Source organism: Bacillus rossius, chromosome 17, assembly GCF_032445375.1.
Source record: "Bacillus rossius redtenbacheri isolate Brsri chromosome 17, Brsri_v3, whole genome shotgun sequence".
NCBI classification, from domain to species: Eukaryota; Metazoa; Arthropoda; class Insecta; order Phasmatodea; family Bacillidae; genus Bacillus; species Bacillus rossius.
The window spans coordinates 5,747,826-5,766,989 of NC_086344.1; positions in this window are offsets into that span (position 1 = coordinate 5,747,826).

The window sequence follows — 19,164 nt, forward strand, 5'->3', positions numbered from 1 at the left end:
TGTACTGTAGATATGTGGATGGCTTGGACACATCATGTGTCTCAGGAACGTATTTGTTGTTACCCACACAATGACGTTTGATGCTTTGCGCTACACCCCCACGAATACCTGCTTCCACAAACATATACATATCGTAATCTGTCAGAAGCTCGAGTTGTACTCCTGTGGTGCGAAGCATCGCATCGAAAGCGAACCCAGGACAGGAAATGTAGTGTGACGGGTCTAGACTGTACGTCTCCAAGCAAAGACTGCGAAAATTCTCGAATACGTCCGCCAAAATCAGGACATCTGTCTTTAGGTACAAGTCAGCGTACTCCCCCAAAGTAGCACACTGAAACTTGTCCCAGACATTTTGTGCGTGAGCGTAATCCGCCTCGGAAATACCAGAATCAGTCAGAATATTAAAGAACTCATCGATAGATGGAAGACTAGTATCGTCTAGTCGAGCAAAAGAATCAACGAAGTCGTAGGGGAAGACTCCCTTGCGAGTAACCAACTCCAACTCATCAGGAGCGAAAAACTCAGCAGTACTGACAAACTTGTCTGCAGGCAAGAACTCTGCGAGCGAAGCAAGACCCCGACTCATGAAACGGAACGTATCGACAAACTGAATGCTGAACTTATCATGCAACTTCTTGGAAAAAGTTATCAACTTCTCTTCCGAATTAGGAATGATGAAGATGTCTTTAGTGTCGTACCCCAACTTCCTGATAATGAAGTTCTGGTCGTACGCCAGGTTGTGGAAGAACACAATCATCTTTTTCGGTCTGCGCCTGAGAAGGTTGCAGTCATTACATGCAGGTCCAATAAATTCGCCGGTGAAGTGATTATGATCACGAACTTTCTTTACGACCCCTCCAAACTTTCCTCCACAGTAGCAACAACACCTTGCTTGCAGAAAAGCAGTGTTTTGTGCATGTGTGAGCGGAGTCATAGGAACAGACATAGAAAATATTTTCTGCACGTCATGTCCAATCTCCACAATGCGGGATATGAATTTATCTTCTGCGTCACAACCGCGATACACTTCAGGCTGTGAAGGAAGTGAAGAAGTGAGGTGTACTGGAATCACGGAGTTATCTGCTTTCACGTAAATGCAGTAGCTGTACGCTTTATGCTTTTGATACTGCAGTGTGTATGCTTCATCAGGATTCGGGTGACATGTATGGATTTTCTCCAGAATAGCTTCAAAGTCGCAATATACCACGATGGGCATTTTATCACTGTGATGGAAGTTTTTGAACTTCAAAACAGGAGGCAAACCATTTTCATCAACCTGGGGCATTTCCATCCTAACAGCAGCATGCTGTTTACAGAGCTCACTGTGTTTTTCCAAACACTGAAGACCAGTAAGCCCGCTAACCCTATCCTGATCATCATAATGCTTGAAGCATCTTTTGCAAACATGAATAGCCTCAGTGTGTGTAGTGATTTGGGACCGAACCAGAGCAGAAAAATTATTAATGTAGGCGAAATGGGACGAATTGTCATTGACCAAGAGCAGAAGATCGAAATGATGTTCTTTTTCTTCAGGAGCGACTCGTGCAGGAACAACATTCAGATTCTCGTCGATACTGTAAATGTTGATGGAGACTCCGGGGTTCTGTTTTTCAAACAGCGGTATTTGCTTGATTGGAGTAGGGGAGTCAATGTTGTTGAAGTTGAACTTCCCCTCCAAGTCATGGTAGCGCTGGTTGACACGTTCAGGATGCTCACCTTCCACGTACTTAACAAGAATTGACCACTTGAAGCACATGTGGTCTTCGAGGTTTTGCGGATTGATCACAGCGTATTTGTCTTTGATGGAAGTAGGTAATTCAATGTAGGAGCTGGCACGGAGTGGATCAAGCTTGTTTATTCGGAGTTGAAGTCGCTTAACGGCCGACAAAGTCCATCCGGACCCCTTACCCATGTAATCTTCCTCCTCCTTGCAGATCTTGGAGATGGACTCGGTAACTGCCTCCTCCACCTCATGAACTGCGTAGAGGGGAACATTCATGGTTTTGAAGGCCCTCTTGTCTTCACAGGCATCTACTGGTTTTTCGTAGTCGCACTCAAGAACGACATTAAACTTCAGCGGTCCATTCTCTTCAATCTCCTCCTCAAGTTGGCTTATTATTTTTGCCTTGATGGAGTCCAGGTACGTACAAATGTCCTTGGCAGAACTTGACGTATTTACAGCAACATAAGTCTTCAAGTTGCCCTTGAATCCCACTTCGGCGGTGATGAAGCCATGGGTATTGGCCAAACCCGCGCCGGTCACCACCTTTGTTCGGCTGGTCGATGGTTTAGGCAGTACTGCTGGCTTAACTGCTGCCATTCTCTGCTTATTTGTTGGAGGCGGAGCAGGCCCCTTGCACACCTTAATGTGGTTGCGAAGAGTGTCAGCCCTGACGAACTCTTTAGCACAGTTCGTGCAGGAATGTGCTATGCGGTTAGGGTTAAGACCGCAAGCCGACTTCTCATGTAGTCTGGCGACATCAGCACGGGCGAAGGCCTTATAGCAGAAGCTACACCGGGTGCCTGATTTCGTGGCGACAGCACCAGTACATGTTGACAGGTGCTGCTGCATCTTGTCGCTGCGTGCGACCATCTTGCCACATAGGTGGCACTGCTGGTAGTCACGATGCTGGTTCTCGGCACACTGTCGCTCGTGCCGGTAGCGGTTCTTAGCTGCCGTGAAGGTAGCAGAGCAGAAACGGCATTTCTGCGCGGTAAATGCCATCTCGACAATCGGTAGACTGGTCTCAACGTACGGAACACGCGAAGGAAGCTCGACGTACGGAGAACTATAACATAAGAATAAAGAAAACAATGTAGCTAGATGTTACATGAAAACAAACATATCCTCAAAACTCTAGCCTCAAGCTTTCTAACCTAAACTACTAGCAATGTTACTAAATAAAAAAGTTGCAAACATAACCTCAAAACTCTAGCCCTCAAGCTTTCTAACCTAACTTGATAGCAATGTAATAAATAAAAAAGTTACAAACATAACCTCAAAACTCTAGCCATCAAGCTTAATAACCTAACTTGATAGCAATGTTACTAAATAAAAAAAGTTGCAAACATAACCTCAAAACTCTAGCCCTCAAGCTTACTAACCTAAACTGTTAGCAATGTTACTAAATAAAAAAAAGTTACAAACATAACTTTAAAGCTACTCCTTCATTCATGTACAATCCTAAAAATGGTAGAATATTTAAAGTACTGATAAAAGTCAAAGCTGAAAAATATTCAATGTTAACTAAAAATGATTGATTACATAACCTCAAAACTACTCTAATGCACAACCCAAAAATGCTAGAATTTTAAAGTACTGTTAAAAGTTTAAGCTAAACAATTCCTGGTTACCCACACATAAGTGTACAGAGAAAAAACTAGTTAGCTGATAACCTACGAAAAAGCTGAGAAACATTCAATGTTAACGAAACATGTAGCATACCTCAGAAAAAGATGAAGTGGAGCTGTAGAACACAAAGTAGCGTTGGCGGTAGAAATCGTGGTAGCAGCTAAACTCACACACGAACTAGCTCACTCAAACTCCAAGAACACAATGAAGCTCCGACAGCTAATCCCGGCCTTTTATAGCCGCGGACCTGCTTGTTCTTGGAAAAACCATTAGGAACATAGTATTTTTACCGAACCTACCAATAGGAATATAGTATGTGGAGGGGAAGTACCATTGTCTTCGGAAAAACCCAGCATGACTCATGCGCAGGTCGTAGCAGGTCTGTGAGGGGTGGGAGGTAGAAATGTAGGTAATAACTTAACATAGGAAACCACTCTCGGGTAAAACCACTAATGACCTAGGTGATGAGAGATTAGGTCGCGAGGCACTTCATGCATCGTGACTCATCACTCAGAAATGTCGTCTCGCAGTGCCGAGGGGACCCGAACAATAGACTTGACCGTGCATGTCACAACAGATCCATTAGTCGCCCGACTTTGTGGCGCCATGAGGCGCTCAGGTAGCAGTCATGGTCTACGGCAACAGACTCGTTAAAGTGTCATTACGAAGCACTCAAGCTGAGTTCGAGGAAAATACAGCTAAATATTCATTATAGATATGTAAGGAAATAAATAAAAAATAAATCGGGTAAGTTTAATACATTTGTTAAAAGTAAGAACACATTACAAAACTACAACATTAAAAATTTAACCTACACTTATTATGACCAACATTCGTTTAAAATTTTTTAGCATTTCATTGCGAACAATCAGTTGAACATCCACAGAATGACACATTTTGCTGATGTTCCAGGAACAAACCCTTTTCACAACCATTTAAGGAGACTTTCCTTAAGCTCTCTTTTCATTGGTCAAATAAAACATCTCCCTCTCTTCCCCTCATACAATGATGCTGCTTCACCATCACGCTAAAATTCTGTAAGACCAAACAAAATATACTTCCCTTAAACCTTATGGTAGAAATTTCATCCTAGGATGCTGTTACTGCATCTAGAAATTAAAAATTATATTATCTCATACAGGTTTTATTTACATGTTAGACTTAACCATCCTACCACACACTGGCTCACACTTACACACACATGCGTGCGCATGCGTGCACTGAGATTAAATACATACTTGCCCACATAATGTACTTTTATTTACAAAGGCAACATATTAAAACACATAATATTTAAATTTTGTGTAGATTGGATGGTACCAGGAAACCATACTGCAAAACGAGCGGACAACACTTGAGTCTTTACTATGATTGGGCTGACGGATTGCCTCTGAACGCCCTTACCTTCAACGACTTAGAATTAATACTTTTATCCATCAAAAAACAAAACAGTTTTACTAAGCAAACATACACCCCACACCCCTCAAAAAATTGTTATTACACAGGGCATTATTTACATGGCAGGAGACCGCACATACGAAGCGCGCAGCTTCAGGTTAGAAATATTGATTAAAATAACTGCTAAAGATGATAATTTGTTTATGAAAAAACTGCACATGAAATACAGACACTTGGTTATTTACACACACATACATACATACATACATACATACATACATACATACATACATACATACACCCTGCATCGCTTCAGATGGAAGTACGATATTTTGAAAACCACTCAAGACTTACATCTGTTTATGAAAAGGAGCTAAAAATTAAAAATTTTCAAAGTTAATTTTAGAGATGAAACATCATGTGCAAGTCTTTGCATGCGAGAACATTTTATTACGCAATTATCTTCATTTTTCCCAAACCATAGGTCTGATGTCTGGATACCACACAAATCTCATACTTAACATATGCACTACGAGATGACTGCGCGCCAGTCCAAGCCCCCTGCGCTTAGAGACGAAACTGCACTAGAAGCGTTAGCAAGCATTGCAATTATCTCGCTTCAGTAATGCAGATTCACCTCTGACTAGGTGGACCTCCTGAAACACTAAACATAGGACAGTGAAACACATTAAAATAATGCATTTCAAAATAATTGAATAATATAAAACACTGCATATTTCTCTAGAATCACCACGCAACTGACAGCCCTTTCAATCACAATTCTGCGAATGCTATCACAGAATGCTATATTAAGAAAGAAAGGATCATTCATTCCTTCATTATGGAACACAGTAATACATCACATGAAGAGAAACAAAAAAGGAACACACTTCGTTCTTAGACTCGTGCCGCCTCCTTGACAGAGAGAAAAGTTTTTACACATAAAATAGTATATATTTCTTTTCCAGCGATGAAGCTGTACTAATATCACCTTGACAAGCTTAGATGATCTAGGGAGAGACAAAGTAAATTAATTAACAATAAAAAAGTCGACTAAAATCATTTACAAACAATATACTTAATATTTCTTCGATTACATATTTTTCTCAATTTAATAAATGTGTGAACACAAAAATTTCCTTAAATCACTATTTATCAATTTTAAACTCTCATGTACATCAGGAAAAAATATATAGTTTCAGGCATTATTAGTTGTAATGTAAAAAATTCAAAACAGTTTCTTTGTGGGATGTGGAATGCTCACTCACGATCGAAAAAAGGAGGTGCTTCGCTGTAACACAAGGGGAGGGGGAAACCATCTTTAAAGTTGTCGTTGCTCATATATTTGGATATATAGTAATCAAGCAAGTAATAACATTTGGTGGTATAATCTCCGGCTGATTAAAGTTTATTTGCTAACATGAATTCACAAATTAAACGAATCTCTAAGTACATTTGCTTATCTTTTATAGAAAAAAAATGCACAGATTGATTTTTTTATCATGAATAACCAGGAGCACACTAAAAAAACCAACGAAATTCTCGCCAATAATAACCAACAGCACACGAACAATAGAAAAAAAACATTTTCTCAGTAATCACATACAGCATGCGGAGAAAATCACCAAAATATTGTCAAGAATATCCATTAATACATGTAGAATACCAATAAAGTCTTGACATAAAAAAGGCTGAAGTGCACGGACAAAAATCATCAAATTCTTGTCAGGTAAAAAAAGGAGAAGCACATGAAAAAAAAAACCAACAAAATTCTAACACAGTAAAGTTGAAGCACACGTAGAAATCTATCGAAATTTCATGTGAAAAAATAGGAGCACTCAGAGAAAACCATCAGGGAGAAGATGTTTAAAAACATCATAAATTATCAATTGTTTAAGCAAAGAGTTCACAAGCTGACTTGTGCTAGAACTCTCATGTTACTTAAGCAAAGAGTTCACAAGCTGACTTGTGCTAGAACTCTCATGTTGCTTAAGCAAAGAGTTCACAAGCTGACTTGTGCTAGAACTCTCATGTTGCTTAAGCAAAGAGTTCACAAGCTGACTTGTGCTAGAACTCTCATGTTGCTTAAACAATTGATAATTTATTATGTTTTTAAACATCTTCTCCCTGATGGTTTTCTCTGAGTGCTCCTATTTTTTTCACATGAAATTTCGATAGATTTCTACGTGTGCTTCAACTTTACTGTGTTAGAATTTTGTTGGTTTTTTTTTTTCATGTGCTTCTGCTTTTTTTACCTGACAAGAATTTGATGATTTTTGTCCGTGCACTTCAGCCTTTTTTATGTCAAGACTTTATTGGTATTCTACATGTATTAATGGATATTCTTGACAATATTTTGGTGATTTTCTCCGCATGCTGTATGTGATTACTGAGAAAATGTTTTTTTTCTATTGTTCGTGTGCTGTTGGTTATTATTGGCGAGAATTTCGTTGGTTTTTTTAGTGTGCTCCTGGTTATTCATGATAAAAAAATCAATCTGTGCATTTTTTTTCTATAAAAGATAAGCAAATGTACTTAGAGATTCGTTTAATTTGTGAATTCATGTTAGCAAATAAACTTTAATCAGCCGGAGATTATACCACCAAATGTTATTACTTGCTTGATTACTATATATCCAAATATATGAGCAACGACAACTTTAAAGATGGTTTCCCCCTCCCCTTGTGTTACAGCGAAGCACCTCCTTTTTTCGATCGTGAGTGAGCATTCCACATCCCACAAAGAAACTGTTTTGAATTTTTTACATTACAACTAATAATGCCTGAAACTATATATTTTTTCCTGATGTACATGAGAGTTTAAAATTGATAAATAGTGATTTAAGGAAATTTTTGTGTTCACACATTTATTAAATTGAGAAAAATATGTAATCGAAGAAATATTAAGTATATTGTTTGTAAATGATTTTAGTCGACTTTTTTATTGTTAATTAATTTACTTTGTCTCTCCCTAGATCATCTAAGCTTGTCAAGGTGATATTAGTACAGCTTCATCGCTGGAAAAGAAATATATACTATTTTATGTGTAAAAACTTTTCTCTCTGTCAAGGAGGCGGCACGAGTCTAAGAACGAAGTGTGTTCCTTTTTTGTTTCTCTTCATGTGATGTATTACTGTGTTCCATAATGAAGGAATGAATGATCCTTTCTTTCTTAATATAGCATTCTGTGATAGCATTCGCAGAATTGTGATTGAAAGGGCTGTCAGTTGCGTGGTGATTCTAGAGAAATATGCAGTGTTTTATATTATTCAATTATTTTGAAATGCATTATTTTAATGTGTTTCACTGTCCTATGTTTAGTGTTTCAGGAGGTCCACCTAGTCAGAGGTGAATCTGCATTACTGAAGCGAGATAATTGCAATGCTTGCTAACGCTTCTAGTGCAGTTTCGTCTCTAAGCGCAGGGGGCTTGGACTGGCGCGCAGTCATCTCGTAGTGCATATGTTAAGTATGAGATTTGTGTGGTATCCAGACATCAGACCTATGGTTTGGGAAAAATGAAGATAATTGCGTAATAAAATGTTCTCGCATGCAAGGACTTGCACATGATGTTTCATCTCTAAAATTAACTTTGAAAATTTTTAATTTTTAGCTCCTTTTCATAAACAGATGTAAGTCTTGAGTGGTTTTCAAAATATCGTACTTCCATCTGAAGCGATGCAGGGTGTATGTATGTAGGTATGTATGTATGTATGTATGTATGTATGTATGTATGTGTGTGTAAATAACCAAGTGTCTGTATTTCATGTGCAGTTTTTTCATAAACAAATTATCATCTTTAGCAGTTATTTTAATCAATATTTCTAACCTGAAGCTGCGCACTTCGTATGTGCGGTCTCCTGCCATGTAAATAATGCCCTGTGTAATAACAATTTTTTGAGGGGTGTGGGGTGTATGTTTGCTTAGTAAAACTGTTTTGTTTTTTGATGGATAAAAGTATTAATTCTAAGTCGTTGAAGGTAAGGGCGTTCAGAGGCAATCCGTCAGCCCAATCATAGTAAAGACTCAAGTGTTGTCCGCTCGTTTTGCAGTATGGTTTCCTGGTACCATCCAATCTACACAAAATTTAAATATTATGTGTTTTAATATGTTGCCTTTGTAAATAAAAGTACATTATGTGGGCAAGTATGTATTTAATCTCAGTGCACGCATGCGCACGCATGTGTGTGTAAGTGTGAGCCAGTGTGTGGTAGGATGGTTAAGTCTAACATGTAAATAAAACCTGTATGAGATAATATAATTTTTAATTTCTAGATGCAGTAACAGCATCCTAGGATGAAATTTCTACCATAAGGTTTAAGGGAAGTATATTTTGTTTGGTCTTACAGAATTTTAGCGTGATGGTGAAGCAGCATCATTGTATGAGGGGAAGAGAGGGAGATGTTTTATTTGACCAATGAAAAGAGAGCTTAAGGAAAGTCTCCTTAAATGGTTGTGAAAAGGGTTTGTTCCTGGAACATCAGCAAAATGTGTCATTCTGTGGATGTTCAACTGATTGTTCGCAATGAAATGCTAAAAAATTTTAAACGAATGTTGGTCATAATAAGTGTAGGTTAAATTTTTAATGTTGTAGTTTTGTAATGTGTTCTTACTTTTAACAAATGTATTAAACTTACCCGATTTATTTTTTATTTATTTCCTTACATATCTATAATGAATATTTAGCTGTATTTTCCTCGAACTCAGCTTGAGTGCTTCGTAATGACACTTTAACGAGTCTGTTGCCGTAGACCATGACTGCTACCTGAGCGCCTCATGGCGCCACAAAGTCGGGCGACTAATGGATCTGTTGTGACATGCACGGTCAAGTCTATTGTTCGGGTCCCCTCGGCACTGCGAGACGACATTTCTGAGTGATGAGTCACGATGCATGAAGTGCCTCGCGACCTAATCTCTCATCACCTAGGTCATTAGTGGTTTTACCCGAGAGTGGTTTCCTATGTTAAGTTATTACCTACATTTCTACCTCCCACCCCTCACAGACCTGCTACGACCTGCGCATGAGTCATGCTGGGTTTTTCCGAAGACAATGGTACTTCCCCTCCACATACTATATTCCTATTGGTAGGTTCGGTAAAAATACTATGTTCCTAATGGTTTTTCCAAGAACAAGCAGGTCCGCGGCTATAAAAGGCCGGGATTAGCTGTCGGAGCTTCATTGTGTTCTTGGAGTTTGAGTGAGCTAGTTCGTGTGTGAGTTTAGCTGCTACCACGATTTCTACCGCCAACGCTACTTTGTGTTCTACAGCTCCACTTCATCTTTTTCTGAGGTATGCTACATGTTTCGTTAACATTGAATGTTTCTCAGCTTTTTCGTAGGTTATCAGCTAACTAGTTTTTTCTCTGTACACTTATGTGTGGGTAACCAGGAATTGTTTAGCTTAAACTTTTAACAGTACTTTAAAATTCTAGCATTTTTGGGTTGTGCATTAGAGTAGTTTTGAGGTTATGTAATCAATCATTTTTAGTTAACATTGAATATTTTTCAGCTTTGACTTTTATCAGTACTTTAAATATTCTACCATTTTTAGGATTGTACATGAATGAAGGAGTAGCTTTGAGGTTATGTTTGTAACTTTTTTTTATTTAGTAACATTGCTAACAGTTTAGGTTAGTAAGCTTGAGGGCTAGAGTTTTGAGGTTATGTTTGCAACTTTTTTTATTTAGTAACATTGCTATCAAGTTAGGTTATTAAGCTTGATGGCTAGAGTTTTGAGGTTATGTTTGTAACTTTTTTATTTATTACATTGCTATCAAGTTAGGTTAGAAAGCTTGAGGGCTAGAGTTTTGAGGTTATGTTTGCAACTTTTTTATTTAGTAACATTGCTAGTAGTTTAGGTTAGAAAGCTTGAGGCTAGAGTTTTGAGGATATGTTTGTTTTCATGTAACATCTAGCTACATTGTTTTCTTTATTCTTATGTTATAGTTCTCCGTACGTCGAGCTTCCTTCGCGTGTTCCGTACGTTGAGACCAGTCTACCGATTGTCGAGATGGCATTTACCGCGCAGAAATGCCGTTTCTGCTCTGCTACCTTCACGGCAGCTAAGAACCGCTACCGGCACGAGCGACAGTGTGCCGAGAACCAGCATCGTGACTACCAGCAGTGCCACCTATGTGGCAAGATGGTCGCACGCAGCGACAAGATGCAGCAGCACCTGTCAACATGTACTGGTGCTGTCGCCACGAAATCAGGCACCCGGTGTAGCTTCTGCTATAAGGCCTTCGCCCGTGCTGATGTCGCCAGACTACATGAGAAGTCGGCTTGCGGTCTTAACCCTAACCGCATAGCACATTCCTGCACGAACTGTGCTAAAGAGTTCGTCAGGGCTGACACTCTTCGCAACCACATTAAGGTGTGCAAGGGGCCTGCTCCGCCTCCAACAAATAAGCAGAGAATGGCAGCAGTTAAGCCAGCAGTACTGCCTAAACCATCGACCAGCCGAACAAAGGTGGTGACCGGCGCGGGTTTGGCCAATACCCATGGCTTCATCACCGCCGAAGTGGGATTCAAGGGCAACTTGAAGACTTATGTTGCTGTAAATACGTCAAGTTCTGCCAAGGACATTTGTACGTACCTGGACTCCATCAAGGCAAAAATAATAAGCCAACTTGAGGAGGAGATTGAAGAGAATGGACCGCTGAAGTTTAATGTCGTTCTTGAGTGCGACTACGAAAAACCAGTAGATGCCTGTGAAGACAAGAGGGCCTTCAAAACCATGAATGTTCCCCTCTACGCAGTTCATGAGGTGGAGGAGGCAGTTACCGAGTCCATCTCCAAGATCTGCAAGGAGGAGGAAGATTACATGGGTAAGGGGTCCGGATGGACTTTGTCGGCCGTTAAGCGACTTCAACTCCGAATAAACAAGCTTGATCCACTCCGTGCCAGCTCCTACATTGAATTACCTACTTCCATCAAAGACAAATACGCTGTGATCAATCCGCAAAACCTCGAAGACCACATGTGCTTCAAGTGGTCAATTCTTGTTAAGTACGTGGAAGGTGAGCATCCTGAACGTGTCAACCAGCGCTACCATGACTTGGAGGGGAAGTTCAACTTCAACAACATTGACTCCCCTACTCCAATCAAGCAAATACCGCTGTTTGAAAAACAGAACCCCGGAGTCTCCATCAACATTTACAGTATCGACGAGAATCTGAATGTTGTTCCTGCACGAGTCGCTCCTGAAGAAAAAGAACATCATTTCGATCTTCTGCTCTTGGTCAATGACAATTCGTCCCATTTCGCCTACATTAATAATTTTTCTGCTCTGGTTCGGTCCCAAATCACTACACACACTGAGGCTATTCATGTTTGCAAAAGATGCTTCAAGCATTATGATGATCAGGATAGGGTTAGCGGGCTTACTGGTCTTCAGTGTTTGGAAAAACACAGTGAGCTCTGTAAACAGCATGCTGCTGTTAGGATGGAAATGCCCCAGGTTGATGAAAATGGTTTGCCTCCTGTTTTGAAGTTCAAAAACTTCCATCACAGTGATAAAATGCCCATCGTGGTATATTGCGACTTTGAAGCTATTCTGGAGAAAATCCATACATGTCACCCGAATCCTGATGAAGCATACACACTGCAGTATCAAAAGCATAAAGCGTACAGCTACTGCATTTACGTGAAAGCAGATAACTCCGTGATTCCAGTACACCTCACTTCTTCACTTCCTTCACAGCCTGAAGTGTATCGCGGTTGTGACGCAGAAGATAAATTCATATCCCGCATTGTGGAGATTGGACATGACGTGCAGAAAATATTTTCTATGTCTGTTCCTATGACTCCGCTCACACATGCACAAAACACTGCTTTTCTGCAAGCAAGGTGTTGTTGCTACTGTGGAGGAAAGTTTGGAGGGGTCGTAAAGAAAGTTCGTGATCATAATCACTTCACCGGCGAATTTATTGGACCTGCATGTAATGACTGCAACCTTCTCAGGCGCAGACCGAAAAAGATGATTGTGTTCTTCCACAACCTGGCGTACGACCAGAACTTCATTATCAGGAAGTTGGGGTACGACACTAAAGACATCTTCATCATTCCTAATTCGGAAGAGAAGTTGATAACTTTTTCCAAGAAGTTGCATGATAAGTTCAGCATTCAGTTTGTCGATACGTTCCGTTTCATGAGTCGGGGTCTTGCTTCGCTCGCAGAGTTCTTGCCTGCAGACAAGTTTGTCAGTACTGCTGAGTTTTTCGCTCCTGATGAGTTGGAGTTGGTTACTCGCAAGGGAGTCTTCCCCTACGACTTCGTTGATTCTTTTGCTCGACTAGACGATACTAGTCTTCCATCTATCGATGAGTTCTTTAATATTCTGACTGATTCTGGTATTTCCGAGGCGGATTACGCTCACGCACAAAATGTCTGGGACAAGTTTCAGTGTGCTACTTTGGGGGAGTACGCTGACTTGTACCTAAAGACGGATGTCCTGATTTTGGCGGACGTATTCGAGAATTTTCGCAGTCTTTGCTTGGAGACGTACAGTCTAGACCCGTCACACTACATTTCCTGTCCTGGGTTCGCTTTCGATGCGATGCTTCGCACCACAGGAGTACAACTCGAGCTTCTGACAGATTACGATATGTATATGTTTGTGGAAGCAGGTATTCGTGGGGGTGTAGCGCAAAGCATCAAACGTCATTGTGTGGGTAACAACAAATACGTTCCTGAGACACATGATGTGTCCAAGCCATCCACATATCTACAGTACATTGATGCAAATAATTTGTACGGGTGGGCGATGTCGCTGTCGCTTCCGATTCGACATTTCAAATGGTCAGACACATCTATTGATGTCATGACTATTCCAGAAAATTCTCCTATCGGGTACATTATCGAATGTGACGTGGAGTTCCCTACTGAACTCCACGAAAGTCACAAAGACCTTCCGTTTCTCCCCATCAATCAATGTCCGCCCGGCTCCAAACAATCAAAGCTTATGACAACACTAGAAATTAAGGAACATTACATTGTACACTACAGAAACCTCCAGCAAGCAGTATCACATGGGTTGATAGTTACTAAGGTACACAGAGTCCTCCAGTTTGAGCAGTCGGCGTGGTTGGAGCCATACATTAAGCTCAACACCAATAAGCGCAAGGCTGCAGCCAACGAATTCGAGAAGGAGTTCTTTAAGCTCGCTGTAAACAGTACTTTCGGGAAACTGATGGAGAACAAGAGGCGGAGGCTCAAAATGGAGTTGGTATGTTCCGAGAAGCGGTTCAAGAAACTGGTGTGTCGTCCATCCTTCAAGGACCGCACAATGTATGAACCGAACTTGACTCTAGTCCACCTGAACCATGAGACCATAATTTTCGATAAGCCAATCTATGCCGGACTCGCAGTACTTGATCTCTCAAAAACACTCATGTACGACTTCCATTACAGCACAATGAAACCCAGATATGCAGAAAACATTCATCTGGCATACATGGACACCGATAGTTTCGTATACGAGATACAAACCGATGATTTCTACCATGACCTCAAAGCCGATCCTACACTCATGGAGAAGTTCGACACCAGCTGCTACCCTTCCGACCACCCTTGCTTCTCCCCCATCAACAAAAAGGTTGTCGGAAAGTTTAAGGATGAGTGTGGGGGGAAAGTGATGAGTGAGTTTGTCGGTCTGCGGGCCAAACTGTATGCATACAAGTGTGGTGACAAAGTTGAGAAGAAGGCCAAGGGTATCCAGCGGTGTGTGGTCAAAAACCGCATAACATTCAGTGACTACCTGGATGCCCTGCACGATCACCACACACGACGAGTAGCAGTTAGGGCCATACGCTCGAGGCAGCAGGTGCTCTATAGCGAGAGCACAAATAAGCTGGCCATAACATGGGAGGATGATAAGCGCCAAATATGTGAGGATGGCATCCATACGGTTCCCCACGGCTATGTTGGAGATGAATTATCTGTTGTATAGTTCCAGTCTTTTTGTTGTAAACAGTTTTCGTTTTTGTATATAGTTTCTGTTTTTTTTATAGCTTCGTTTGACAAGTATATTTTTCTCTCCTTGAGGGTTTTGTTTTGTACAATATATTTCTTTGATTCAGTAAATATAATTTTACCTACATATCGCTTATTATTTTTTTTAATTAATGCCCTATATTCCTCAAGGTACTTATACTTAATTTGATATCGTAAAATGATCATGTAATTAGACACAAACACCTAAAATATCTGCTTCCATGCAGCTTTTAAACACAGGAACGCAAACACGAACACTAAGAAATGATATTATACACAAACACCTAAATATCTGCTTCCATGCAGTTTTAAACACGAATACACAAACATTAATTTATTTAGTATGTTTACATGTATGATAGGACTATGAAAAATTTCTGGTCAGCTAAGATGGAGTAATAAATGTTTTTTAAATTATCATTACTTTAACTAACGCATCCACAACGACAGTATTGATAACATATATTTTAGTTAAAACCTATAAGTGATAAGACTTTAAGAAAAAATGTCGGTTACAACAACAAAGTGACTGTGGATTTTGTGGATCTTGTGGATTCTGTGGATTTTGGTCTATAAGGTTCATAACAATGTTGGTAGAGAATTGTAACTCGACCTTACATACACTAACATACTTTAGAAACCTACAACCGATGACGACACCCACCAGATGAAATCAAGATGGTAGTCTCCACTAAATAAGATGGCTGCCTCCAGCAGACAACGATGGTATATTTTTTTTCCTGATTTTCTAAGTTAATAATTATGATTTTCCAAGATGGTGGATGTAACGAAAAATTGTAACAGGAATGAGTGGGGTGTTCGATGACGATGTCATTGTAACAGAGGGGTGGGGGTGCTAGATGATGTATTTGTAATTTAGAGGAGTGGGGTGTTCGATGCATAGGTTTTTAATTAAAATTTTATTAAATAATATTTTTAATTTTATTTTAAAATTTTGATTATTTAATTTTTTTAAATTTTAAATTTTTTTCATTAAAATCGGATAATAAATAAAGATTTTCAAGATGGCGGACGAAACTCAAAATGGCGGAATGATCTAGAAAACAAAATGGAGGAAAGTTCTAGAAAAACAAAATGGCCTCCGGGTTCAAAGGTCAAGGTCAAATCCAAGATGGTTGCAGGAAGTGACGTAATCCAAGATGGCCGCCGGAAATGACGTAATCCAAGATGGCCGCCGGAAATGACGTAATCCAAGATGGTCGCCGGAAGTGACGTAAACCAAGATGGCCGCCGTGGCTCCCCGGCTCCCCCACCACCCACCGGTGTCCCCATACATACTATAATTACCTACTGACTGGAGTATAAATGAGACTTTTTGGTAGTTCCGTTATTTTATATCCGGGTGGTACAAGTGGAGCAAACTCATGTAGCGTGCTGTTTACCTTTCCGTTGAGAAAACTGTTGCCGACGATATTGGTTGTAATACGTATGACGTTCACTGGAAGGATATTCACAGCCAGTGTTGATTCATGTACTATTCCTTCCTTGTAGATTCCAGCTTCAAAGCCAAGCATGCTTCGTAGAGTATCATTTGCACGAAAATCTATTGCTGCATCACTATACATTGCACACTGTAGTGTGTTGGGGTTGCCTCTTAGTGTGAAGATGATGTTAGCTGGTAGCTTTTGTTTCACATACATCTCAATGTCCACAATTTCATAACTGCCTGTTGGTAGAATCAGCTCGTGGGACTGCTCTTCACCCTTTAAGATATAACGAAAATAATGGTTTGTTTCATGTACATTAGGAATGCTATTATAGCTGTGAAAGTCGACAAGAGCCATTTCCCACTCTCCACCACTAAGTTCCAATGGAGGAAAGTGTGTGGAACATAGTTCCGAACTGTTTCCCGTTAGTATTAACGTGATCGACATTTCAGGTTATACGATTACGTCTCTCTATGTGGTGCCACTTTGCCTCGTTTTTGAACTGTGAGCCTAAACTCTCACTTGTGTTTCTTATATACAGAGAGCAGAAACTGTATGCATAAATGACCACAGTTCCATGAGTTTATTCTCTGCTGCCTAGTATAGTTGTAGGTTATATTTGATGGATTCAAATATTGTCTTAGTTCCAGGGGTGGAGGTAAATCTCCAAAACTATCGTAATATGTAACATTCAGACCCTTCTTGCTAAAGGAAACCCAATGACTTCCAGGGCCTTCAGAGGAATCTAAATTAATAATAGCACATTCGTTATGCCATGGTTTTCTTGGTAGGTTGTTCCTCATAAACACATCTCTAAAGTAGGGAATTTTTAATTTTTTTATTGCTATCTTTAAGTCTACATTGGTAAGAGGTCGTTTCGGTAAGTTATTTATTATTGTTTCTTGTTTCCCTTCTTCTTGCTTCTTGGTTTCTGCCTTCCTCCTCCTCCCATCACTGGGTAAGGTTGCAAGAAGAGGCCGGACCCGTTTTTTGAAATGTGTGCTAGTGCCTGCATTTTAGCATTATGCTGAGCATTTTGACTTAGCAATTTCACCTGGTTCTTAGCAGTGTTAACAGATTTGGCTATGCCTGCAGCTCCACCAATCAAACTACCTAGCGCAGCCAATGCTGGGAAAATAAAGGGCAACAGTCCACCCTTCTTTATGGGTGCTTTCCTATTCTGTTTTTTCTTCATAGGTTTGTGTCTTATGCCCGATCCAAGTTTACGTTTAACACGCATGATTTTATTTACACCCCAAGCCGCAACTTTCTCCCCGAATTTCGTCCCTGAATTCTTTGCAATTTGCGCAGCTGTGTCTGCTAATATACCATCTGCTATGTGTCTGTCACTTAGATTATTGCTTTGCGAATAGCTAATATCATGCTGCTTGCATGCTTTGTCTAGAGAATTTATGCCCGAGTCACCACGTGCTAGTCGTTTCGATAATTTCGTCCCTGGACCACAGTATTGATATCCTGGCAGGTGTAGTTCAATTGGTAGCTTGTTAATAACAGAATTTATTAACCCTCCACCTTTCTGTACCTTCCTTCTTGCTCGAGTCATAACAACGAACTGATAGTATTCTTTATAAGTATGCCTGTTTTATAGGTTTACACTCAGTGTCATGGAGCTCGTAGCACAGAGCGAGTCGTTACCAGTATGCATCACTAATGATGATGAAGTAGATGCTTGTGATTCGCGACATGGGTCTTTATTACCCTCAACTATTCGATGCATAATCGCAGGCCCATCCAACTGCGGAAAAACGTGTGTACTACTGAGTTTACTAGAGGAACCAAACGGTCTTCGGTTCGAAAACGTGTACCTATACTCGGAATCACTACAACAGCCAAAGTACTTGCGCTTAGCCAATGTTCTACGCTCGGTGGAAGGAGTGGAGTATTTTCCATTTAACGATAATACCAATGTGGTGCCCCCTGACGAAGCGAAGCCTAATTCGGTGATTATTTTCGACGATGTTGCGTGCGAGAAGCAAGGCATAATTAAAGAGTACTTTTCCATGGGCAGACATGCCAAGGTAGACTGCATATACCTGTGTCAGACATATAGCTGTATACCCAAACATTTGCTCCGCGATAACGCGAATTTTATAGTACTTTTCCGCATGGACGAACTTAATTTACGTCACGCTTATGATGATCATGTAAACACAGACATGACATTTAATATTTTTAAAGATATGTGCTCATTATGCTGGAAACATGAGCATGGGTTTCTGGTGATTGTAAAGGACAGTCCCCTACTTAAAGGACGATATCGTTGCGGTTTCGACCACTTCATAGTTGTGCATCATTGAAGAATGAACAATAGCGTCTCCAAGTTTGGTGGTGGGAGTCTTAAACGTCAGTATGAGTCGTGTTTGATTCCTACATATGATGGACAATGCAGTGCGGATGGTAAACGTTTGAAACGCGTGGCTACACCTAAAGATCCTGATGATGCTGTTAATAAAAACTATGTTGACGGTATTTCCGGATTGATTACTCATGCCTTAAGAACCATTTCGGATGAGTTGAAGCAATGGTTTACTGGACTCAATAGCTCACTCACTAACATGAGAAGTATACAATTAGAGCTTACCAACTACTTGCATACTATGGAAACGAATAAGCAGCACTCTGTGGATCAACTGAATAAAAATCTTTCTGAAATGCTAATAAAATTAAGTGACATGTTTACTTCGGTGTTGGAAAATAAGCTCTTTTCATTTGAAGGAAAGTTGCGTGAATCGATTTTGACTAGTGTTAAAGATGTGCTAACATCAAACTTAACAGATGCTTTCCAGACAATAAGTGTAAGTAGCATAGATAACACTCAGCGGTTTACACAAATGGCTCGCACTGTCGATAGCATGAAGAATGATATAAATAAATTACTTTCTCTCATCAATACAGGTTCGAAGCCTGCTGCTCCTAAACCAATAGCTCTACCGAAGCCTGCGACTCCTAAACC